General features: G+C 35.1%; 1 pseudogene; it reads right to left on the bottom strand.

Annotated features, from left to right (window-relative positions):
* Positions 1-231: 231 nt before the first annotated feature.
* LOC138148896 (elongation factor 2 pseudogene) overlaps positions 232-27,359 on the bottom strand; it is a 34,330-nt pseudogene continuing 7,202 nt past the window's right edge.

Genomic DNA, 27,359 nt, shown 5'->3' on the forward strand with positions numbered 1-27,359 from the left:
CTCAAATTCATCATGTGAAAATGTTGGAAGGTATGATGCCTAGTGAGCCTCAAATGTGGCATGTGCAAACCAGAAACCAATAAGCCTTAATATCAATGTGTTTTGAAAGTCTCAAGTTATTAAGAACTGATCAAGTATATGCAAAGCGATATCACTGCAGTTTTAACAATTTGCTGCATTGGTATTATGCTAGAGTGTAGCAAGTATTTGAACCAGTGCTGGAAAGAGCTTCTATAACTTATCCAGAAAGTTGCCCAGGTCTGAAATACCTTCCATCAGCCCTTTGCATTTGTGAGTCTCTGCAACAATTTGGCAAGGCCAGCTTATGTTGCTTAAGCTGATTACAGGCAGAATCTGCGGGTGGTTAAATACACAGATGAGAGAAGGCTTGGCCATTTTTATTAGACCTCAAGTCAGTTGTGAAACCAAAAAATTAATTGATAGATAAATTTTTACAAATAAAATGGGGGCACTGACAACCTGGGACTCCTCAAAAACATACCCTTAGTTCCTATTGAGGACACCATAAGTGCCCCCAACCACTTATTCTGCATTCTGAATGACAAGTGGATTCTGTAAGATGGGCCTGAGTGATCAGTACACAGGCATAGAGGCAGCAATGGACTGTAGGGATGACTTAGACACCACCATGGTGATTGGCCAAGGAGCAGTTAGGTGGCCTAGTAGATAGAGTGCTGGACTTGGAGTTAGAAAGAGTCATCTTCCTGAATTCAAATCTGGCCTTAGACACTTACTAACTACATGACCCTAGGCAACTCACTTAATTCTATTTGTCTCAGTTTTCTCATCTGTAAAATGATCTGGAAGAGAAAATGGCAAACTATTCTATGATCTTTGCCAAAGGAAAACCCCAAATGGAGTCATGAAGAGTCAGATACAAGTCAAACAACAAAAGCCAATGGCAACAGCATGCAGGGTCACATCACTCACATCAAAACAGACTGGGTGCATGTTCTGTTCACACAATGCTCCCTTTTTGATAGCCCACTGGAATCCACCCACGACACTGTATTTGATCTCATTAAGGTATCATACTCTCTTGGTGATATCTGTGAGAACACTGGGCTTAGTTCCATCAGGGTCAAAGCACTAGATCTTATGGTCCTAAGTCAGATCCAACTCATACTTGCTTGAGCTCCTGACAGGCAGAGACTTTGCCTTTATCAATATTGTCAACCAGGACATCAGAAAAGGTCTGAGTCTTCATATACAGCCTGTTGGGCTTATTTGGATATTTGGAAGATGAGAGAACATTTCATTCTTCGTTGACTGTCTCAGGGTAGAAGACAAAAGGGTTTATTTTTTATGGAAATGCATGCATTATCTTTCTCATGATCTTGCAGTAAGATATCAAGATATAACTCCCCTGTGCCAGCAAAAATGTGTTTTCTAGATTCCTCAGGATATGCAGGATCATAGGGTCAGACTTGGTCAGATGCTTTAGTTCACAACAGCTACTCATACCATCGGGCTAATACTAAACTTCATTACCCTTGTCTTATGGGCATGCTCAAAGATAGTAATGGTACCTGTCTTCATAAGGAACTGATCCACACCAATCAGAGAAATTATATTAAGATAGAATCTTCCCTTGTATGAGGTTGGCACCATTTTAGAGATGCATTTCATCAATGGACTTTTGGTGTTATAGTTTTTATTGTGTATAGCAACCTCATCATCAGAGGGGCCACCGCGTAATTGTTCATATTTGTATTTCTGAGCAGTTACAGTGAAAGGTATGTGGATGGTTATCATTTGGAAAAGTTGATCTCCAACAGTCAAACAACCTCTCATTATCACCTTCAGAAGTAGTTTTCTTTCTTTGTCTTTATCCTCATTCTTCAATTTGATGTCAAATGTTTTCAAACAGTTTTGAAGTCTTCTACTTCTTGAAGTTCATAACTGCATCAAATACCTTGAAGTTTGGATCTAAGATAAGATGGCAGAAAGTTCTAGGTAACTTCTTTCCATCAGGGCTAGTAACAAATTTGCTAAATTTCTTATTGACAGAATCAAAAACACTGGTCCACTTTCTTGGTCCATTTATCTGGCTCTGGGTGACCTGTACCTTTGACAATGAATTATGCAATATATTTCTCACTTGGCCTTTCTCTGATGTGCTGACTGAACAAAAATGCTTCACAATATAAGAACAACCATAAAGCCCAGAGTCGAACCCAAAATTTCCAGGACTGAGCTAATCAGGATCTTTCTTATAGGATCACTCTTACCCTTTACAAAGTTGGAGATGAGAAGTAAATGAGTTCAACAAAGTCAATGAGGTTGAAAAGAAAGCTAGAACCATTTTTGCTCTGCTTGATGAAGTTCAAATCATTTTCTGACAGTACATAAAAAGGGAGATGACAGTGTTACATAATTCCTGTTTATCTTGTGTGTATGTGTGTGTGTGTGTGTGTGTGTGTGTGTGTGTGTCAGTGAACTGGGTCTCTCCAGCATGGCTTAAGCAGGTAATACAGCTGTGCAAAAGAAGGAATCCATCAGGGTTGACTTGCCATGATCCACATGAGCTATTTGAAGGCATGTTTCTGATATTGACCTTTTTGTCCATGATGGCCCAGATCTAGTCTATTGAAGTTCACCATGGTGATGGATGGCAGTTGATTCTCTAGCTTAAGATTTTACAGATGGAAGATTTTCCAAGAAAAGTGGAAGTAATGAAGGACAGAGCTGTTTCCAGTTTGGGAAATTATTTGGAAAAATGGGTGTGTAGATTACATGATTTTTTTTTACTTTGGGGGGTTTTTTGGAGGGGCATTTAGGGTTAAGTGACTTGCCCAAAGTCACACAGCTAGTAAGTGTTAAGTGTCTGAGGCTGGATTTGAACTCAGATCCTCTTCACTCCAGGGCCAGTGCTCTATTCACTGTGCCACCTCGCCACCCCAGAGCACGTGATTCTTTAGGACACCTTTCAGTTTCATCTGAGTTATTATCTTGTGGATCTCATTTTCCTATTAACAACTCTCCTGGTGATACTTTAATTCTGGAGTGCTTGGTCAGTCTTTAGGGAAATTGGGATATATGAAAGGATTAAGTTACTTGACTCTGTACACAAAGTATTCTCTGAGTAGTCTCTTCTTTCAATGAATCCTCAAACTTAAGATAATGATTTAAGTCTGTATTCATGGCTTCCAGAAAAAGCTGGAGACCTAAGAAGGGAAGGACAATCATCTTAACTGTTTATGGACTTAAATCCATGTTATTTTGCTTTAATATTTTGACAAATTGGAAACTTTCTTCCTCTCATGAAACATGTTCAAAACAAGAGAGCAGGCATGGGAAATGAGGAGCCTTTTGCATTTCTCATGAAGACTTACACATGGCAAATTATTTTGTTCCACAAAAGAACCCTGAGTTTTTCATTAATTGAGAAATTATCATTTTTGAGAAGCACTCAAGATATCAAGAGGTCTGAGTAAGTTGAGAGTAGATCTAGGGTTCAAAAAAAGTTTCAGTAAAAATCAGATGAGGAAACTGGGAACATTTAACTCTGGTGGCTTTAGGACATAGGCTTCATGGATTACTGTAAGTGTACATCATCCAATGATCTTGCTCTACTTTCACTATATTAGAATTAATACCTCCCTTGCTTCTTGACTATACTTTGAAGTTCTATGTTTTGGGACCAGTTTTACCAACTGGATCTTTAACAGTCTGATATTACATTACTTGAGGCACAGAATATCTGACCCGGAAGAGACCACTTAGTTCAATCCATCTCAGAAAGAAAATTCATATGTAGCCTAATTAATAAATGTTTTATGTCCAATACATTTTATCTCCTTATCCTTAATACAAGAGTGGAAGGAAATCAGGGAGAAAAAAACTCATCTCTTTTTGCTGTATTTACACATGTATCTATGGGTATAGGGGATAAGATTGGTTGGACATGAGATTTCATTGTATAGGGGTTCCTGATGAGCACAGGTCAACACCTTTAATGCTTCTTATAGATTTAGAGTGTTGTCAAGAGTCTAAGGGGTTAAGGTACTTGCAAAAGGACTCACTGCAGCAAAGGCCCTGATGACAAACCTGGGTGGGCAGCATAGAGGCTCAGATTCTAGCACAGAGGCCTGGATACCACAGCCCACAGAGGCCCAGAAAAAGCCTGACCAACATGCCAGAAAGTTGACCTACCAACCACAAGAGCCACTGCCAGGCCTATCACCACAGGGCTGGAAATGGATGGAGCAGGGTAAGAGTCAAATGCAGGGCCCCTGGCAGGGGCAGCAGCTACTCCTGGGACTACCAATTCACAGCCTAGAAATTTAAAAAGCTGCTATATGCACCTCGAGGGACCAGGATAGCAGAGTGAACCCTGGCTTCTCCCATAACACCCTCTGACCCTGAAAATATAGTAATTATCGCCCCAGGGCAAAACCTTAAACAGTAAAGGCTTGGGAACCCTAGAGGAAGGACATGGCTAGGACCCTGTTTCAAAATGGGTAAAAAGCAGACTGCAAAAACAAAGACTATGGAGTCCTACTATCATGAGAGGGAAGAACAAATTCATAGGGAGACAGTGTTGACTCCACACCCATAGCTGAAGCCTCAACAGGGAATTGGTCTCAAGAACAGAAAGCATTCTTAGATGAGCTCAAAAGTAACTTTCAAAACCAAATTAGAGAGATAAAAGATAAAATGAATAATTCTTTTGAAATCAAAATTGAAAAATTAGAAAAACATTACAATGAAGAAAACAGCCCCTTAAAAAGAAAAATGTGTGATATGGAAAAGGAACTCCAAAAACTAAACAAGAGAAATAATTCACTGAAAACTAGAATCAACCAAATTGAAGTCAATAACTCTATGAGGAACCAAGAATTAGTCAAACAAAACATCAAGAATAAAAAATTAGAAAAAGATGTAAAATATGTCAGTGAAAAAATAGCTGATTTGGAAGACAGATCCCAGAGAAATAATCTGAGAATAATAGACCTACCAGAAAATCACAATGAAAAAAATAGCCTGGACAACATCTTCAAAGACCTCATCAAGGAAAACTGCCCTGAGATACTAGAACCAGAGAGTAAAATGAAATTGAGAGAATCCACCAGACACCTCCTGAAAGAGATCCCAAATTGAAAAGTCCTTGAAATGTTGTGGCCAAACTCCAGAAATACCAGGTAAAGGAGAAAATACTGAAAGTGGCTTGAAAGAAACAATTCAAATATCATGGAACCACAGTGAGGATCATACAGGATCTGGAGGCCTCTACACTGAAAGACTGGAATAAGTGGAATACAATTTTTCACAAGGCAAAAGAGCTTGGTTACAACCATGGATCACCTACCCAGTGAAACTGAACATATTCTTCCAGGCAAGGAGATGGCCATCCAAAGATATAATGGATTTCCAGATCTTCCTAATGAAAAAGCCAGAGTTCAATGGAAAATTAAACCTCCAATTACAAGATGCAAGAGAGACACGGAAAGATAAACAAGGGAAACACATGCACAAACACACCTTGTTATTTAATAAGAGCAAATTGTTTGTAGACAAGTAGAGGGTGTGGGAATAAATTACACAAAATGATGACAAACACAAAACCTTATTAAGGGCTACAAAGAGACTACAATGGCAATAGAGGAAAGAATGAAGTGGAAAAGGGTAAATTATGGCACAAAAAGAGGCATAAAAACAATTTAGCAGAGGGAAAGAAGGGAGGGAGATGAGGATTATATGAGATTTTCCCTCATTGGTACTGGTTCAAGGAGGGGATAACACAATCAGTTAAACATAGGACTATGTTGAGAAGAGACACAAAATATATCATAATAGAGGGAAAGTGGGGAGGGAGAGGAGCTTTGCATGAGATCTGTTACTGTCAGCTTGGTTCAAAGAAGAAATAACATCCTACATTAAGTATAAAAATCTCTCATATCCTACAGGCAGTCAGAGGGGGGAAGGGCTAGCAAAGTGGGGTAGTTAGAAAGGAGGAAAGAAGAAAGGGGGAAGGGAAGGGAAAGGGAGGGGGGCCGATAAGAAAAGAATACTGAGGGAGGCAGTGGTCTAAAGGAAAACTACTAAGGAAGGGAAGGGAGAAGGGGAGAAAAATGAAAGCATAAACAGGGGAGGGAATAGGATGGAGGGAAAGAAACAGATAGTAATCACAACTGTGAAGATGAAGGGGATGAAATCTCCCATACAAAAGAGGCAGATAGCAGAATGGATTAAAAATATGCTTACAGGAAACACATCTGAAACAGAGGGATACACAAAGGGTAAAGGTAAAAAGCTGAAGTAAACTATATCATGCCTCAGCTGAAGTAAAAAAATGCAGGGGTAGCAATCCTTATCTCAGATAAAGCAAAAACAAAAATAAATCTAATTAAAAGAGATAAGGAAGGAAACTATGTCCTGCTAAAAGGCACCATCGAGAATGAAGAAAAACCATTACTTAACATATATGCATCAAGTAGTATAGCATCCAAATTACTAAAGGGAAAGGTAAGGGAATTAAAGGAAGAAATAGATAACAAAACTATACTAGTGGGGGACCTTAATCTTCCCCTCTCTGAACTTGATAAATTCAACCTCAAAATAAACAAGAAAGAAGTTAAGGAGGTGAATAGAATTTTAGACAGGGTAGGTATGATAGATTTCTAGAGAAAACAGAATGGGGATAAAAAGGAATATACCTTCTTCTCAGTGGCACATGGCACATACACAAAAATTGACCATGTACAAGGACATAAAAACCTCACAATTCAGTGAAGAAAGGCAAAAATATTAAATTCATTATTATTAGATCATGATACCATAAAAAATATGCAATAAAGGGCCATGGAAAGATATACTAAAAATTAATTGGAAACTAAACAATTTAATCCTAAAGAATGAGTGGGTCAAACAAGAAATTATAGAAACAATCACTAACTTCATTCAAGAGAATGACAATAATGGGACAACATACCAAAATTTGTGGGATGCAGTAAAGGCAGTTCTTAGGGGAAGTTTTATGTCCCTGAGTGCATACATGAATAAATTAGAGAAAAGGGAGGTCAATGAATTGGGCATGCAATTGAAAAAGCCAGAAAAAGAACAAATTGAAAATCTGCAATTAAATACTAAATTAGAAATAATGAAAATCAAAGGAGAGATTAATAAAATTGAAATTAGTAAAATTATTGAATAAATAAATAAAACTAAGAGCTGGTTTTATTTTTAAAAAACAATAAAATTGATAGAGCCTTAGCCAATATGATAAGAAAAAGAAAGAAAATCAAATTATGAGTATTAAAAAATGAAAAGGGTGAATCTACCTCCAAAAAAGAGGAAATTAAAACAATAATTAGGAATAGTTTTGCCAAATTATATGCACAAAAATTTGACAATCTTAATGAAATGGCTGAATATTTACAAAAATATAAGCTGCCCTTATTAGCTGAAAAGGAATTAAATTACTTAAATAACCCCATCTCAGACAAAGAAGTTGAACAAGCCATCAGGGAATTCCCTAGAAAAAAAATTCTCCAGGGCCAGATGGATTTGCTAGTGAATTCCATCAAACATTTAAAGAACAATTGATTCCAATACTCTACAAACTATTTGGAAAAATTAGTGAAGGAGTCCTATCAAATTCTTTCTATGAGACAAACATGGTACTGATACCTAAATCAGGAAGAGATAAAATGGAGAAAGAAAATTACAAATCAATTTCCCTCATGAATATAGATACAAAAACTTTAAAAAATATATTAACCAAAAGACTATAGCAAATTATAGCAAGAATAATAAACTTTGATCAGGTATGATTTATTCCAAGAATTCAAGGATGGTTTATTATTAGGAAAACCATTAGTATAATTGATCATATCCACAATAAAAATAGCAGAAACCACATGATTATCTCAATAGATGAAGGAAAGGCTTTTGACAAAGTACAACATCCATTCCTATTAAAAACAGTAGAAAGTATAGGAATAAATGGAGCCTTCCTTAAAATAATGAGTAGCATCTATTTAAAGATATAAGCAAGTATTATATTTAATGGGGATAAGCTAGAAGCACTTCCAATAAGATTAGGGGTGAAACAAGTGTGTCCATTATCACCCCTCTTATTCAATCTGGTACTAGAAATACTAGCAGTAGCAATTAGAGAAGAAAAAGAAATAAAAGGAATCAAATTAGGCAAAGAAAATACTGAGTTATCATTCTTTGCAGATGATATAATGATATATTTAGAGAATCCTAGAGAATCAAGTAAAAAAACTACTTGAGACAATAAATAAATTTGGCAAAGTTGCAGGATATAAAATAAACCCACATAAATCCTCTGCATTCATCTATATTTCTAATGAAATTCAAGTAAGAGATAGAAAGAGAAATCCCATTTAAAGATATTGTAGACATTACATAATATTTGGGAATCTACCTGCCAAAACAAACTCAGCACCTATATGAACACAACTACAAAACACTTTTCACACAAATAAAGTCAGATCCAACTAATTGGAAAAAAATCAGTTGCTCATGGCTGGGTCAAGCTAATACAATAAAAATGACAACTTTACCTAAATTAAATTACATATTTAGTGCCATACCTAACAATTTACCAAAGAATTACTTTATAGAACTAGGAAAAAACAGTAACAAAATTCATTTGGAAGAACAAAAGGTGCAGAATATCAAGGGAAATAATGAAAAGAAATGCTAGAGAATGTGGCCTAGCTATACCAGATATTAATCTGTATTATAAAGGAGCAGTCAACAAAACTATGGAATAGAGCAGTGGATCAATGGAATAGATTGGGTACACAAGACTCAGAAATAAATGACAATAATAATCTACTCTTTGATAAACCCAAACACCTCAGTTTTGGGGATAAGAACTCATTATTTGACAAAAACTGCTGGGAAAACTGAAATATAGTATGGCAGAAACTGGGCATCAACCATTATCTAACACCGTATACCAAAATCAAGTCTAAATGTGTGCATGATCTAGGTATAAAGGATGATACTGTAAGCAATCTGGGAAAGCAAGGAACAGTTTACCTGTTTATGGATTTACGGAGAGGGGAAAATTGCATGACCAAACAAGAATTAGAGAGCATTTTAAAATGCAAAATGGATAACTTTGATTACATGAAAGTGGAAAGCTTCTGTACAAACAAAGCCAATGTAACCAAGATTAAGAGGGAAGTGGGAAACTGGGAAAGAATTTTTACAACCAATGTCTCTGATAAAGGCCTCATTTCTAAAATATACAGAGAATTGAATCAAATCTATAAGAATACAAGTCATTCCCCAATTGATAAATGGTCAAAGGATATGAACAGGTTCTCAGAGGAAGAAATTAAAGATATCTATAAGCATATGAAAAAATGCTCTGAATCACTATTGATTAGAGAAATGGAAATCAAAACACCTCTGAGGTACCACATCTCACCAGTCAGATTGGTTAAGATGACAAAACAGGAAAATGATAAATGCTGTTGAGAATGTGGAAAAATTAAAACAGTAATACATTGTTGGTTGAGTTGTGAACTGATCCAACCTTTATGGAGAGAAATCTGGAAGTATGACTAAAGAACTATAAATAATTTCATATCCTTTGACCCAGCGATACCACTTCTAATGTTGTATGCCAAGGAGATCACAGAAGCAGGAGGAAGAACCATATGTAGAAAAACATTTATAGCATCTCTTTTTGTGGTGGCAAAGAATTGGAAATTAAGGGGATGCCTATCAATTGGGGAATGGCTAAACAAGTTATGGTATATGAATTTAATGGAATACTATTGTGCCATAAGAAACAAAGAGCAGATGAACTTCATATCTACCTGGAGAGGCTTATATGAACTGATGCTGAGTGAGAAGAGTAGAACCAGGAAAAATTTGTACACAATTACAGACACAATGTATGTTTGATGACCAACTTCAATAGACTGGACTCTTCTTAGAAATTCAGGGCTATAAGTAAACTCTAAAACACTCATGATGGAGAGAGATGTCTACATTCAGAGAAAGAACTAGAAAGAACAGAGTTTGAAAGCAGATTGAAGCAAATTACCTGCTCTCTTTCTTTTTCTTGTTTAGTTTGGTCTCCTCTTTCCCATTGTTCATTTCATCTGATACAATTCTTCTTTATAACCTGACCAATGTCTAATGTGAAAGTATCTGCAGATCCTATACCTGATTTTATGCCACTATGGTTGGGGGGTGGGAGGTGTGGAGGAGAGTGAGGGGAAGAAAATTTGAAACTCAAAGAACTGGGGAACTGAATCTTGTAAAGTCAAAGTAAATGAACAAATTAATAAAGACACCCCCCCCCAAAAAAAAAGGGGAAAAAAAGGACTTACAGCTAACATGTATCAGAGGTAGAAACTGAACCTAAGTCTGTCTGGCTTCTATTCACTACACCATGTTGTTGTTTTTTTCTCAATGGGCATAAATATATTTAAAAATTGCCTTCGACAAGTCCCCTAGGATGAATTGTCAAATGCATGACATAGTGATCATTTTGGGAGAACATGAGACCAAATTTTTTTATCATACATAAAATTTGCTTTCCTGAATACTTACGACTGAAGACCCTGCTCTCTGATATATACATGATAATGATTGAAGTTTTGCTATTAGTTTTCAGTTCACACCTTTTTCAGTTCTTTATTCAAATAACAAAAATGTATTCTCCCTAAGGAAAAAGAAGTATGAAAATTACCCTGAGGCAAAGGGGGGCAAAAAATAAACTTTCTTTCAATCTTCCCCTATTATATTTTGAGTTTCATTTTTTTAATCTTGATTGCTGAGAGTAACACAAATTCATATAGCAAATTATCTTATTCTCTGTTTATTTCAGTTTATCATCTTTTTATTTATTTTTAAGGCAATTAACAGATTGTGACTGGTCATTATATTTACCAACCCTCAGTAATGTTTTACACACTTCTGGACATAGTGTTTAGGCAGTCCTACTGCTACTTTCTTAGGGTATTAAGTTTTGTGTCATTTCAGGTTGTCAGGGACATCTCAGACTGGGGAATCTAAAAATATTCAATTTTCTCAAAATATTCTGATTCACAGAAAATTTTTATCATTTGCCCCCTAGTTTGAGGTCTGCCAGTTCTCAACTTGTGTTTGAGTCTGAGTAACAGTAGAATATTAATGGATTCAGAAATTTTCAGTCCACAGGAAGCTCTTTTGGATCAGTGATAGAACCTCAGACTTCCCTTTGGTCTGGGATTCCAGTATTGGTTATTCCTGTGCAGGTTGCAAACTGAGTTAGAAATTGGAACTGAAAAACTATCCTTTTTTTTTTTTTTTGCTTTTTTGGAAGGCAATTGGGGTTAAGTGACTTGCCCAAAGTCACATGGCTAGCAAGTGGTAAGTGTCTGAGGCCGGATTTGAACTCAGGTTCTCCTGACTCCAGGGCCAGTACTCTACTCACTGTGCCACCTCACTGCCCCTGAAACACTATTCTGCTCCTGGAGTTTGAGAAATACAACTCCTGCCTGTTTCTAAACTCTTTCCTCCAGGTACACAGTGCAGGACTTGTGACTACTTCTTCTCAGAAACCAGCCCCTAAAGGGGTGGCAAGGTGGCTCAGCAAATAAGAGCACCAGCTGCAGTGTCGGTATGACCTGGGGATCAAATCCGGGCTCAGATACTCAGCAGCACACCCAGAAATAACTGGCCGTGTAACCTTGAGCAAGTTACTTAACTCCGATTGCTTAAAAAAAAAAAAAAAGAAACCAGCCCCCACAAGCTTGTATCTTCTTTTGCACCCTTCCCTTATGTCTGTGAACTGGAACTTGGTAGTGTACACCAAAGCTACTGGTTGGTACCTATTCCTACAGTTTGCATGAGATTGTAGTGCAACAATACAGTTTTAAGACCTCTCCTTCTATATGTCCCTCTCATTGTGTTAAAGTATTTCATTTGGTATGCCTGTCCAGAAATTACTCTTAGCATTAACAGGTATTTATGTTTATCTATCTGGGACAGAAAAATAACTCACTGTATCTTTTTCTTGAATTTTGCCATCAACTTCACTCTAGTATTTTCTCTAGATCTATTAAGAAGTATTTTATTTCTCCAAAGAGAGAAAGAGAGGATTGTACTTCCTGTTACTCTAGCAATTAGGTTCTGCCTTTTATTATTCAAATTTTATATATGTGTAAACTGATATCAAATGAGGTTAGGTATCTTGCCCTTGGGGATAGATGGTGGAGGAAGATAAATTGGATCTCTACAGTGTTTTGTATATTTTGGTTAACACTGAATCCTATAAAGCCATAATCAATCAAAAACATTTATCACATGTTTACCAGGTCATAATCACTATACTAAGCTCCAGATACACAAAGGCAAAAACTGAAAAGTTGCTCTTTTCAGAGAGTTTACATCCCATACTATATATAGATATTTCTTTTGTTACTGATCAAGTAATTTTTGTTAAAATAAAGGCTCATGTTCCTTTGTGGACAATAACTCCTGGGAGATAGTCATTCAAACTTGGCTGTACAAAGACTTTTTTGTCCTGCACCTATTGGTCTGGGATCTGGAGCAGGGAGAGAGAAGCATTTTATGAACTCAAATTAATTATAACCATTATTTTTTTAAGCAAAGTATCTGAACTAGTGGCATAGTTTTCAAAGAGCAGCCACCAAATAAAAACATTACTATTTTTTTCAAAGGCATAGGAAAGAAGTAATAACTAGATCCTTCCTTTAGGACATGTGATAGAAAGACCCCCCCACACCCCTTTTGATGCTATATCCATCCCTCACAGGTAATTAATGTGTTATTTCTCAATTTCATGGTCGGTCCTGTAGTATTGACCTTTTAAAGAAGAATTTATTTGCTCTCCATGAGAACTAGCACTGCATACAGCTGATCTATTGTCTAGAAATGGTGTAACTGTGACATGTCCAATTGAAAAACTATAAAGAGTCAGGTCAGTAAAATGCTAGCTGATTCTATTTTTTCAAAGAAATCATAAGGCCACTTTCTATTGGAAAATTATGCTTTGACAACTATTTACTATCTAAGATTGCCATTCATTTAACCCCCACCCCCTCAAAAAAGCAGACTGGCTTTCAGTTCATATTATCCTTATTTTTAAAAGATCTCAGGTCATTTAAAATCAAGTTTTTAGTTAGTTGAGGGTGGAAGGATGCAGAAAATCCTGGATTAGAAGAATGGTTATAAGAGGAAAATGGAAAGATTGTATAAAGCAAATGTTCCCTGTATCCCAGAAACAGATTAGATTCACTGCTCAGCCTGAAGTTTCTTATTTTAGGAATAAAGCAGAAAATAGGGGAGTGGAGGGATTTCCTCTGTCACCATACCCTGTTCCCACCATCTTAAATAATTGCTTGGACTACCTCAGAAACCTTGTCTATGGATTGAATCTGTGTCATCATAGATATGAGTTTGTCATTCCTTCGACAGAATAATATAACAATCAACTAAGCCAAAATAATGATGATTGTATGCTTGTTATGTACCATAATGACACATAGGTAACAACTGCGAAGAAAAACTATCAGGGATGGATGCCATCTATTCATCACATAATAGACACACAAGAAGAATGCATATATAAATTAATGCAAAAAAATGAATGAATGAAAATGCTTAATAGTTGACCTTGCTTGGTATTGATACAACCTCAAAGTATTAATGATATTGCCCTTAAACAGAAAAGCACTAAAATATCGATTCACTTGAGGCAGGATGTTGTGAGCTTTAGTCTATGATGTTTCAGACTTATTACTCTACCATTAAATTTTGTATTTGATTTCAAATTATTTTTATAGTTGATTGCATAAGATTTGTCTCTCTGTGTTCTTTAGAAAAAATAACACTGATCTCTTATTTTGTTATTGTCATTGGTCTTGTTATTCTAAACTTCATAGGTATCTTGTTTTTAGTTGCTTCCCCTCCCATTGGGAATTAGTAGATGTGACACTAAGGAGTGACTTTCTTATTTTTACTAGGTGATAAACCCAACCTCCAATAAATAAAGAAAATATCTGACTAAGGAATTCTCCTAATTCCACATCTCAAATAGTAGCACTTTAAAGACACCATTGAGGATCGATGCACCCAAAACTGACTCTATATTCAGGTAAGGTGACCAAACCTATCCACAAGTCAAAATTTATCTTTTTCAGAAAATAAATATTGTGTGTGTGTATGTGTGTGCATGTAACAAGTGTCCAGAGCTTAGTTTAGATATGTGATAGTAATGGAATATAAAGATTCCCCTGTATTGGCTTGGTTTTCAAATTGATTGTGTTAAAACCCAGAGCTTGTTAATCCCACCTGTGGGATGGACTTGTTGATGTGTAAAGAAAGTCCTGAACTGGGAGGAGCTGGTGACATAGATTTGGAGAGACAAGAGAGAGGCAGAAGAACTTTTTGGAAGCAGCACCTCGTGGAGGCAGAGAGAGAGAGACTGAGAGAATTGGTGGGGGCCACTTTGAATCGCCCTGGAATTTTGAGACCTGCCCCCCAGAGCTGCCAACAGCCAGGTTCCAGGACTTCTTCAACAGGACTGTCTTTCACCAGTGGACAAATATGGCAAAACAACATCAAAACAGACAGACAAAGTACCAGCAAAACAGCCATGTCTCCTCAGTCCTTGGCAGCTCTGGGGGGCAGGTCTCAAAAGTCCAGGGCAATTCAAAGTGGCCCCCAGCAATTCTCTCAGTCTCTCTCTCTGCCTCCACAAGGTGCTGCTTCCAAAAAGTTCTTCTGCCTCTCTCTTGTCTCTCCAAATCTACGTCACCAGCTCCTCCCAGTTCAGGACTTTCTTTTCACATCAAGTCCATCCCACAGGTGGGATTAACAAGCTCTGGGTTTTAACACAATCAATTTGAAAACCAAGCCAATACAGGGGAATCTTTATATTCCATTACTATCACAAGATATTGTCTGGCTATATCATTTAATTATACAACCATTGTAGGAACATTTAAAAGAAAAGAGATGAATATTCTCATCGGCAAAAATTGTAAAATCTTATCTTGGGCATCTTCTAACTATAACTGGCTCAGCATGCCCATAGTCTCAGTCCTCTTCTCAATGGTCTATTGGTCTCCTGATGTCTTCTTGGCTACAAAAGATTCCTATAACAAGATTCCACCAACCTCTCCCATTCTTTTTTGTTGCCATGTTTTGCTCCAAGCCTCTCAGGGTTCACTACTACCATATTAAACATTTCTATCCACAAAACTGATTTATACAAAAACATACCTGCCTCCTGCCAAATTTCCATAATTTTCAAAAATGTCAGCTTGCTGTGCCAAAAAAAGAACTCATTCTAAAAGGAAGATTAAGGGTAACCTCTAGACCTTTGCGATAAGCAGATCTCTCTATCCCTAAATGACAAGGAAAAGAAGTTTCATAGGCTCAGGATGTCAGAAAACAATCAGATATTTAATGGCCCAAATTGTCTTCTCAAGGCTCATTCTTGACTGCCTTCATTTGTGACAAATGTTATCCATAGTTCTCCTAGAACTGTGTGTGATGGGTATTAGGAGGACAGAAAATAAAGGACAGCAGAAGCAAAAAATAAATAGAATTATCAAACAATAATAGAAAATTGCAAAGCTTATTTAAATCTAAATTTGGTTGTTCATACTTTGCAAAATGCTGTAAAGTATCAATTCTATTTTTTAACATTACTAAAAATGTCAAATATAGAAAAAACAAACAGCAAACCTGAGTAAGACAAGAGTCAATCAAGTGAAACAATGAGCGATTATCAAAATAATGAATAACACTGTATTTATGGAAACACCTCCATAAAACATGTTTGATTGCTATCAGAGCAGCTATTTAATATTATTTTTTGGGTAATTTGGATGCTTCTGAACTATAGTTTAAAGTTTGAGTAAATCAAGAGTCCTTGAATGTTGTTTTTCTGGAGAAATGTCAAAATATCAGATCATAAAAAAGGAGGGAAGTTCAGGGGAAAATATGGTCTTTCAGTGGAATAGAGGACTTTCAAGCATTCATGCACAAAAAAAATAGAGTTGAATAGGAAATTTGACATTCAGATACAAGAAGTAAGAGAAGCATGAGAAGGTAAACAGGGAAAAGAAATCATAAGGAAGTTATCAAAGTTGAACTATTAACATTCCTACATGGAAAAACAATAATTGTAACTTATGAAACTTTTCTCAGTAGTTGAAGGGAATATATATATGAGGGTATATGGGCATATGAATACATATGTGAATGTGTGTATATATGTTTACAGGTATACATAGATAGTGGGCACAGGACCAATTTAACAGGAAGGTATGATACTTAAAAGGTGAAATTAAGAGGTGAGAGGAATATAATGAGAGGAGATGGGGAGAGACAGATTGGGGTAAACTCTCTCATACAGAAGAGGCAAGGGAAAATGGTTACAATGGAGGGGAAGAATAGGAAGGCAAAAGGGAATGGGTCAACTTTATTTCCATTTAGGAGGGAATGAAATACTCACTAAATAGGGTATCTCACCATCCAGGACAGTAGGGGGGAAGGGGATGAGAGGGGGGATGATGGAAGCGAGGGCAGGCTGGGGGGAGGGAAGTTGGAAGCACCCACTTTTGAAAAGGGACGGGATCAAAGTAGAGAATAGAACAAGTGGGAGGTGGGATAGGAGGGAGGGAAATATAGTCAGTCTTTTACAATATATCTACTATGTTATTGTTTTGCATTAGCCACACATGTACAACCTATACTGAACTGCTTATGTTCCCAGTAAGGGTGGGTGACAAGGAAGGAAGTGAATGAATCTGGAATGAAAGTTTTAAAATCAAATATTCAAATATATATATATATATATATTTATATACATGTGTGTGGGTGTGTATGTATATATATGTAGGTATATATGTGTGTGTATATACACACACACACACATATATATATATATATACACTATTATTAATACCATCCTACATGTAATTGGGAAATAAGATATACAGGCACTGAGGCATAGAGATCCACTGGAAAAGTAGAAAGGGGTATGGGAGAAAATATGGGAGAGAGCAGATTGATACTGTGGGACTGCTATTTTGTGGGGGTCGGTAGGGGAAAAATGGAGAGAAAATTTGCAACTCAACATCTGGTAGAAACGAATGATGTAAATCAGAAGTTAATAAAGCATTAAAAAAATAAAATAAAAATAAAATATATTAAAAAATTAAAGCCTAAATGAAACCACACACACAAAAAAAGGAGGGAAGCATTGTTCTAGCCTGTGGAATCTGACGGTTGTTTTGACACAAAGTTGTGGTAAGTGAAAACTGAGTACCACAAAACAAAGTTTAATCCATACCCCTAAGTAACTTTTTTTATATATCTTTTTAAATGTAGTCAGATGGTTGAGGGGGAAATATCATTGAGAAAGAATGCAATGACCAAATAGATTAAAAAAACGTTTTTTACAAAAAGAAACAAAGCTCATTATCTATTATCTAAAAAGCTTTTAGGAAGTCTGAAAAAACTCTTGAGAGGAGAAATGGGGATATCTCCAGAACACAAAATACTATAATATTTATGTCCCATCATAATCTATCTCATACAATAGTACAAAATGTATACACACTACATTTAAAAATAAAGAAATCCAGCTTATTCATTGGTTTTTTATATGAACATTTTTTTTAAATGGAATGATTTCTTTCCCTCCTCAGAATGATAAAAACAGTTGATCTCTAGATGACAATGTAATAGTTTTCAGACCATTTTTCATGGTCTCATAATTTATAGGCTATAATTCCATTTAAAAAAAAAAGAGAAGGTGGAGTCAGGATGAGCAGTAAGGTAGGAACTTGTCAGAATTTTCCTAAATTCACATTGAAACAACTATAAAATCATGCCTCAAAATAAATTTGGGAGAGGCAGAACCTACAAAATGATGGAGTGAAATAATTTTCCAACCCAAGAAAATTCAGAAGGTCAGCAGGAAAGGTAAAAAAGCTAAATAAGCTAAAAAAAAAAAAAAAGGACAATCCTGCCCAAATCAGTAAAAGATCAAGTCCCAGCAAGCCATTGGTAATGGCCCATGGATATGGCACAGGACAGCAGTAAAGCCCTGTGATCTCAGTGCAGGACAGCAGCTTGGCCCCACTGCCACAGCACAGGCCAGCAGAGAGTATGTAGTAATGTAGTAATGCAAAAATCTTAGGACAATCCACCCCAGGAGCAGAGTACAACATTAATATAAAGTCAAAAGTCATGAAGTAGGCTAGAAAAAAATGAACAAGAAAAAAATCCTGACCACAGAAAGTTACTATGGTGACAATGAAATTCAAAATATAAACTGAAAAGAGAACCAATATATCAGTATAGTTACATGTAAAGCCTCAAAAAAAAATGAGTTGGTCTCAGTCATGCCCCCCCACCCACCCACAAAAAAGACACTTCCTGGAAGAGTTCATTCAAAAAATCAAATGAGAGAAGTAGAAGAAAAGTTGGGGAAACAAATTAGAAGGATGAAAGAAATTCATGAAAAAAATCAACAGTTTGGTAAAGGAAGCATAAAAAATGGAAAAAGATGCTTAAAAATGCAGTAAAGAAAAAATAAACTCCTTAAAAAGTTGAATTGGCCAAATGGAAAAGGAGGCAAAAAGGCTCACTGAAGAAAATAATTCTTTAAAAATAAAATGGGACAAGTGGATGTTAATAACTCCATTAGAGAGCAAGAAACAATAACACTAAATTAAACAATTGGAAAAGAGGAGGAAAATGAGAAAGAAGAGAAGGAGGAGGAGGAGGAGGAGGAGAAGAAGAAGAAGAAGAAGAAGAGGAAGAAGAAGAAGAAAAAAGAAAAGAAGAAGAAGAAAGTTAATACCTCATTGGAACAACTGACATGGAAAATAGATCCAGGGCAGATAATTTTAAAATTGTTGGACTTCCTGAAAGCCATGATCAAAAAAATAGTTTGGACATGTTTCAAGAAACTATTAAGGAAAACTTCCCTGATATTTTGAACCAGTGGGTAAAATAGATATCAAGAGTCTACTGATTATTTCTTGAAATAAATCCCAAAATCAAAACTCCCAGGAATAATTTAGCCAAATTTCCGAGGTCCCAGGGCAAAAAGAAAATATTTCCAGCAGTCAAAAAGAAACAATTCAAATATCATGGGCTGCAGGTAAGATAACATAAGATTTTACAATTTTTACATAAAAGAATAAGAGGGTTTGCTTTACGACATTCTGGAGGACAAAAGTGCTAGGATTAGAATCAAGAATCACCTACCCAACACAAATGAGTTTAAATCTTCAGTAAAATAAAAAGTATATTCAGTGCAATAGAGGACTTTAAGTATTCCTGATGAAAAGACCAGAGCTGAAAACTTGATTTTCAAACACCATACTCAAGAGAAACATAAAAAAATAAACATGAAAGAAAAATCATAAAAGACTTAATATGGTTAAATTGTTTACATTCCTATATCAATAAAATAATACTTGAAATTCCTCAAAACTCATTGTTAGGGCAATTATAAAGAGTATACATAGATAGAAGGCTCAGGTGTGAGTTGAGTTTGATGGGATGATTATCTAAGAAAAGGGGGGAGAGTTGAAAAAGAAGAAGGGAAAAATAGAATTAGGCAAATTATCTAACACAAAACAGGTACAAAAGAACTTTTATGGTGGAGGATATGATTTGGGATATGGGGGGGGGTGAATGAACCTTACATTAGAATTTGTTCAAAGATTGAATGAAATATACATCCAGGCATAGAAATAAATCTTATCCCACAAGAAAGTAGGAGGGGAAACAGATAAGAGAAGGGGCAGGATGATAAAGGGGAAGACAGATAGGGTGAGGTAAAAGTCAGAAGCAAAATACTTTTGAGAATGCCCAAGGTGAAAGGAGACAGGGTAGGATAAATGTGGGGAATGCAATGGAGGGAAATACAAAATGATCATAACTGAAAAAAATATAGCAAATTTCTCTGATAAAGACCTCATTTTTCAAATATGTAGAGAATTGAGTTAAATGTATAGATATAAAAGCCATTCTTCAATTGATAAATAGTCAAAGGATATGAACAGGCAGATAAAGTAATCAAAACAATATTAAGAAATGTACATTATCAAAACAATCTGGTACTGGCTAAGAAACAGAGTGGTGTATCAGTAGAATAGATTAGGCACACAAGACACAGTATTCTAATGTTTGACAAATCCAAAAACCAAAGTTATTAGGGCAAGAGCTCACTATTTGTCAAAAATTGCTGGGAAAACTAGAAAAGAGTATGACAGAAATCAGTTATAGAACAACATCTCTATATACAAAGATAAGGTAAAATTGGATACATGATTTAGACATAAAGGGTGATACTAGAAATAGATTAGGAGAGCAAGGAATATTTTGACTGTCAGATATAAGGAGAAGGGTAAAATTTGTGACCAAAAAAAGATAAACAGCATTATAAAATGTAAAATGGATTATTTGGATTACATTAAATTAAAAAGTCTTTGCACAAATAAAACCAATGCAACCAAGATTAGAAAGGAAGCAGAAATCTGTGGGAAACTTTTTACAGCAATGTCTCTGATATCTCTCAAAAAAATACACACACATACATATATGCATATATATGTACATGTATATGTATGTATGCATATGCATATATTCTAATTTCTCAAATATATGAAAATGTGTCAAATTTATAAGAATGTAAATCGTTCTCCAACTGACAAATGGTCAAAGGATATGAACAGTCTGTTTTCAGACAAAATCAGTTACCTATATTCATATGAAAAAATGCTCTAAATTACTATTGATTTAAGTAATACACATTAAATAACTCTGAGGTACCACCTCACATCAATAAGAATGCTTAATATTGTTTCTGCTATTGTTGTTGTTGTTATTGTTTGTCCTTTGTTTTCAAAGAAGACCATAACATCAGGAAGGTGATATCATGACTTGGAAGTGAATAATATTTAAGTGAGAGGGCTAAGCAAAGTCACCAGCCTCACTTTCTCCTTCAAAACCATCTGGGTCCAGAGGCAAGATATAGATCAGGATGACTTCAGATGGTCACCATCACAATGGTTAATATGACCAAAAAAAGAAGATGATAAATGTTAGAAGGGATGTAGGAAAACTGTGACACTAATGCACTGTTGGTGGAGTTGTGAACTGATACAATCATTCTGGGCAGCAATTTGGAACTATGTCCAAAGGACCAAAAAAGTTGCATACCCATTGATCCAGAAATACTACTACTAAATCTGTATCCAAAAGAGATCTTTTTAGAGGAAGGACCTATTTATACAAAAATATGTATAGCAGATTTTTTATGGAGGCAAATAATTAAAAATTGAGGGAACATCCACCAATTGGGAATAGCTGAACAATTTCTTATATTATAAGGGAATACTATTGTGCAATAGGAAATGACATGCAGTATGCTTTCCAAAATACCAGAAAAGACTTACATGAACTGATGCAAAGTGAGAAGAAGCAGGAGAATATTGTACACAGTAAAATGGTATTTTAAAATGATCAACTGTGAATGATTTAGCTCTCATCAATACAATGATCCAAGTCAATTCCAAAGCAAAGGACTCATGATGAAAAATCCCAACTGCCTCCAGAAAAATAACTCATAGAGTCTTCATGCAGATTAAAAAAAACTATTTTTCACTTTATTTTTGTGGAATTTTTGTCTGTTTTCTTTTATAACATGACTAACATGTCATAAAATAACTCCTGCATGATTGTATATGTATAATATGTACCAAATTGCTTTCTGTATCAGGGAGTGGGTTGAAATTTGGATGAGAGGGAGGGAGAAAATTTTGGTATTCAGTTTTTTAAGAAAATTAATCCTTAAAATTGTTTTTACATGTAATAGAGGAAGATAAAATATTATTCAAAACAAACAAGCAAAAGAGCCCATTATAACAGGTGGTATCATTTATGAATTATCCTTCAGGTAAATTAATCTAGAGAAAAGTCACATAGATTATGATATAAACATCTCAACAATGAAATATATGAAATTTGTAATTCCATAGATGTAAGATCATAATCATGTATTTTAGGATCTTTCACAATCTTATTAATTTTTAAATATGCCAATACTTTATTAAATTGAATATCAAAATGTAATAGTTAATTTATTAATTATATATTTAATGCAAACAATGACATTTAATATTTTTCATTTTAACTGGGAAAATTTGAAAACTTCTAATACTTTCAAGCTGTCAATTTTCCCTCTGTTGCTTTTCCCTTGATGTTCTCTGGAAGAGAACTTTAATGGTACTGTTGAAGTGGCTGCTATTTCTTAGTTGACCTCAGAGGAAATGTGACCTGCAAGAAAGTTTGGAAAATTCAAACTATTACAAACTCTATACTTTTGTCTCAGAAAAGGTCTTATTCGTCAAAAGGTGCTGTCTTGGTACAGACAAACTTTCTGTGTATCTGATCGTTATTACTACAGAACACACTCTAAAAATCTCTGCAGATCTGTAGAACTGAAAAAGACATAATAACAGGAAGCTCTGAATTTCACAGGGAATATGATCAATATGTTTTGACACATAACCTCCTAGCATACATAACATTGCACTCTTAATTTTCAGAATAGTAAAGAAAAAGTCATTTTCAAGACTGTCTCAGTATTTTTCTAGTGGGTACAAAAATCCTAGATGACTCCATTTCTGGAATGATCATGGTTGGGGGAGAATAATTTCTCTACGGTTTTGGGGAGTTCACAGAAGGTAAAACCCAAAGATTATTATTGCTGGAAAATTCTATGTCAGGAAGTCTTAATATTTTTCATGTAATCAACCTCTTTGGTAATCTGGTGAATCTTATTGGCTGCTTAGAATAAGATTTTTAAATGTATAAAGTATACAGGATTTCAAATAAGATTGTGCAAAATATAGTTGTTGCCATTGTTTTTAAGTGCAAGCAACTGAGTTTGAGAATCTCTGTTTTAGGTAGTATCATCATTCTGCTCTTATACTGAAAGAAATATTTTGCTAATTGATTAACATAACAGGCTGACAAAGACTGATTTTTTATTCTGTATATTATATGACACAAAGAATAAAAATTTTCAATATGTTTGAATTTTACCATTTTAGATATTAAATCAAAAATCACTGTAGTATTAATTATGAAAACAAAAAATAACTCAGAGGATAGTAATATCTTTCTATAATATGAAAACCCTTTTGCTAACAACATATAGGCAGATATATTTATGCACACACACACACACACACAAACACACACACAAAGACACCAGATAGTGAATAGTGACTTTGTCATGCTCCTAAGTCTTTTGCTTTAAAGAAAAACTAGAGATTTAGGTGTCTCAGTTTCTCATAAAACTTGGTATTTCGATTTGAATTTTGTTCCCACATTTAATGTTGAGCTCCCTTGGTGCGCTTTAGATGACACCCTATTTTTCTCTACTTTGAGAGCAGATGAAAGGTGGTCAATATCCTTGACACATTTAAAAGTCAATAGGATTCAGAGGGATGATGATTAAATGTGTCAAGGTCTGTGACTCAGTTCCAAGCTTTCCATATGAACATAAAAATCTATAACTTGACATAATTTAATTGGATAATTGGGCAAACCTAAGTGAGATTAAATGAAGAAAAAAGTGTTAGAGCCAAGATGGCAGAGGAAAGGCAGAAACTCACCTGAGCTCTACCCAATTTTTCTCCAAACAATTTTAAAATAACACCTCAAAATGAATTATGGAGCAACAGAACCAATAAAAAGACAGGGTAAAACAATTTTCCAGCATAAGGCAACTTAGAAGAATAGCAGAAAAAGTCCATGTTACCGGAGTCAGGTTAGAACACATTCTGATGCCAAGCCATGCAAGTAAGCAGCAGGCCATGGTGGTGCATGCATCATCAGCCTTCTGAGCTCTCAGCCCACAGATAATCAGGGAGTCAAACTGGTCAGAAGGAGATTACCAGGGATACTTTACTGGTACTGGGAGCAGGACTCTGTTGCATTGTCCATCCAGGGCTCCAAGTAGTAGGCAGATGGAAGTGTACTATTTTATTACTTTATTTTTCTCACATTTTTGTCTTTGTTTTCTTTAAAAACATGAATGATATGAAAATATGTTTTGCATGACAATACTACATGTATAACCTATATAAAATTGCTTGCCTTCTCAAGAAGGAGCCAGGGGTAATTAGGGGAGGAGAGAATTTGGAACCCAAGTTGTTTTTTTTTAATGTCTTAAAATGTATAAATATAATTGGAAAACAATAAAATTTTCAAAAGAAAAAAAGATGAAATGAAATGTTCACACACATATATTTCTACTGAAATAAACTACTTATGCCAGTTTTCATGAATATGTCACCATTAAAATTTCAAAGTGGCTAAAGTTACTATTTGTTTATGGATTTCAAAGTGGAACCAATCTGAATGATTAAAATTATTTTGCACAATATTCCTTTTCCCCATACTTATCTGACCTCACTTTCCAGCTGCTCTGAGAAGAGATGAACAATTTAATCTGACTCAAAGAACTCTCAGATAATCTGCCCTTTTATCATGCAAATTCTTTCTTCACTGTGTTTTGGAGACATTCTTCTCATTGTACTCCAAATTTTCTGTGTGTGCGTGTGAAAGAGAGAGAGAGAGAGAGAGAGAGAGAGAGAGAGAGAGAGAGAAGATGGAGGGGAGGGGAGTGGAGTAGAAAGGGAGAGCAGGGGAGGAGAGAAGGAGTGGAGGGGAGAGGAGTGGAGGGGAATGGAGGAAGAGTGGAGGAAAGGGGAGGGGAGGGAAGGGGAGAAGAGGAATTGGTATTATATTTATATTATAAATTTATATTATAAAATATAAAAATATATTTTTTTTTGGTATAAGATAATGCTTGAATTGCATCTTGAAGGACTACATAGATTCTATTAGGCAAAGAGGAGGAGGAAATGCATTATGGAGATTGGAATGTCCCAAGCCAAGAACAGATAGATCAGTTTGACTGGATTGCAGAGCATGGTAAGAAAAATGAAAAAGTTAGAGAGAGAGGCTGAGGTCAAGCAGTGAGGAGTTTAAGAGCTAAACAAAATAGTTTATATTTTATTCTAAAGGGAATTTCAAGCTAATGGATTTTACTGAAAATGGAAGTGACAGTCAGAATTCAGGATTCTCTCTCTCTCTGTCTTTCTCTCTCCCTCCCACACACACACACACACACACACACACACACATACACACAATCATCTCCCATGGTAAACTCTCAGTGAGTAGGTATTATTTCATTCTTTGCCCTATATTAGCAATTACTTCACTCTGAAAGTATCTTCTATTTACTCTGTTTATGTCTTATACATACATAGTTATTTACATGTTGTCCCATTAATATAAGAACTTCTTGAGGGCAGAAATTATGCTTTATTGTTGTTGATCTTTCCTTTCTTTATATACTCAGTTCTTAACTCAATGTCTTGCACATAGTGTGTATTTAATAAATGCTTGAAGCAGCTATATGATACAGTATATAGAGTAACAAACCTAGAGCCAAGAAGAGCTGAGTTTAGTCAAAGGATGTGAAGAGGCAGTTTTTAGATACAGAAATCCAAGGGATTTATAGTCAGATGAAAAACTGATTTAAATCATTATTGATTAGAGAAATGCAAATTAAAACAACTTTGAGATATCATTTTATGCCTATCATATGGGCATATTATTGAAGGAGAAAGCAACAAATGTTGGATAGGATATGGAAAAATTGGGACATTAATTCATTGCTGCTGGAACTGTCAACTGATCCAACACTTTGGAGAACAATCTGGAATTATGCCCAAAGAGTTATTAAACTACCTTATGCCCTTTGATCCAGAAATACCACTACTAGGTCTATTTCCTCCTTTTCCCACTTAATAGTATTTTATTTTTTCCAATTACATGTAAAGATAGTTTTCAACATTCATTTTATAAGATTTGAGTTCCAATTTTTTTCTCCCTCTGTACTTTCCATCTTCTACAAGATGGCAAGAAATCTGATATAGGCTATATATGTACAATCATATTAAAAATATTTCTATATTATTCATGTTTTGAAAGGAGAATCAGAAGAAAAGGAAAAAATCACAAGAAAGAAAAAATAGAGAAAATAATGTTTCAATCTGCATTCAGACTCCTTAGTTCTTTCTCTGGATGAGGATAGCATTTTCCATCATGAGTCTTTTGGAATTGTCTTAGATCCTTGTATTGCTAAGTGCTAAGTCTATCATGGTTGATCATTGAACAATGCTGCTCTTCCTGTGTACAATATTCTCCTGGTTCTGCTCACTTTACTCAGCATTAGTTCGTGTAAGTATCTCCAAATTTTTTTCTGAAATCACCCAGCTCATCATTCCTTAGATATATCATTTATATATATATAAATATATATGATTATATATATAATCATATATATATTTAATTCATATATATTCATATATATAATAGTATACCATTACATTCATATACCACTTGTTTAACCATTATCCAATTGATGAGCATTCCCTCAATTTCCAATTCTTTGTTAACACAAAAAGAACTGCTATAAATATTTTTGTACATGTGGGTCCTTTTCCCTTTTTTATGACCTTTGGGATAAATACATTAAGTCTATTTCCAAAGATCACTAGGAAAAAAGGAAAAGAACCTATATGTTCTAAAATATTTACAGCATCTCTCTTTGGGGAGGCAAAGAATTTGGAAATAGTGGTGATGCCCATTAATTGGGGAATGTCTGTAGTATATGATCATGATGGAATATTGAGCAATAAGAAATAATGAGCTAGAAAAGGTGGACTGACTTGCATGAAATAGTGAAGAGTGAAATGATTAGAACCAAGATAATGTTGTATGAAATAACAATATTGCTTTAAGTATAATTTCTAGTGAATAAAGTATTTTGACTTTTATAAATATCCAAATTAACTACAAAGGACATATGAAGATGCTATCTTCATCCATAGAAAGAACTGAAAAATAGAAGTATGCATTGAATGATTACACACACATATATGTATTGTTTCTAACGATAGCCATCTCTGGAATGTGGATAGCAGAATAAAAAAAAAGGTTAAAAAAGAAATTTACCTGATAATTGTATTATATATTTAAAAGAAATAGCATGCTGCATTTAATAGATTTGCAGTTTCATGTTTAATCATTTTTATTATACTATGTATGAAAATACCTGTTTATTACATAAAGTAAAAATAAATTGTATTTTTAAAAAGACCTGACGAAATTCCATCTCAGACATTTACTTGCTCTGTGGTCCTGAGCAAGGCACATAACTTCAGCTTCAATTTCCCCTGCTATAGAATGGGAATAATAATACTAGATAACTTCCA

The sequence above is a fragment of the Petaurus breviceps genome, unplaced genomic scaffold (assembly GCF_028583685.1).
Source record: "Petaurus breviceps papuanus isolate PSGF00001 unplaced genomic scaffold, PetGlider_PUasm1.0 90842, whole genome shotgun sequence".
Classification (NCBI taxonomy): domain Eukaryota; kingdom Metazoa; phylum Chordata; class Mammalia; order Diprotodontia; family Petauridae; genus Petaurus; species Petaurus breviceps.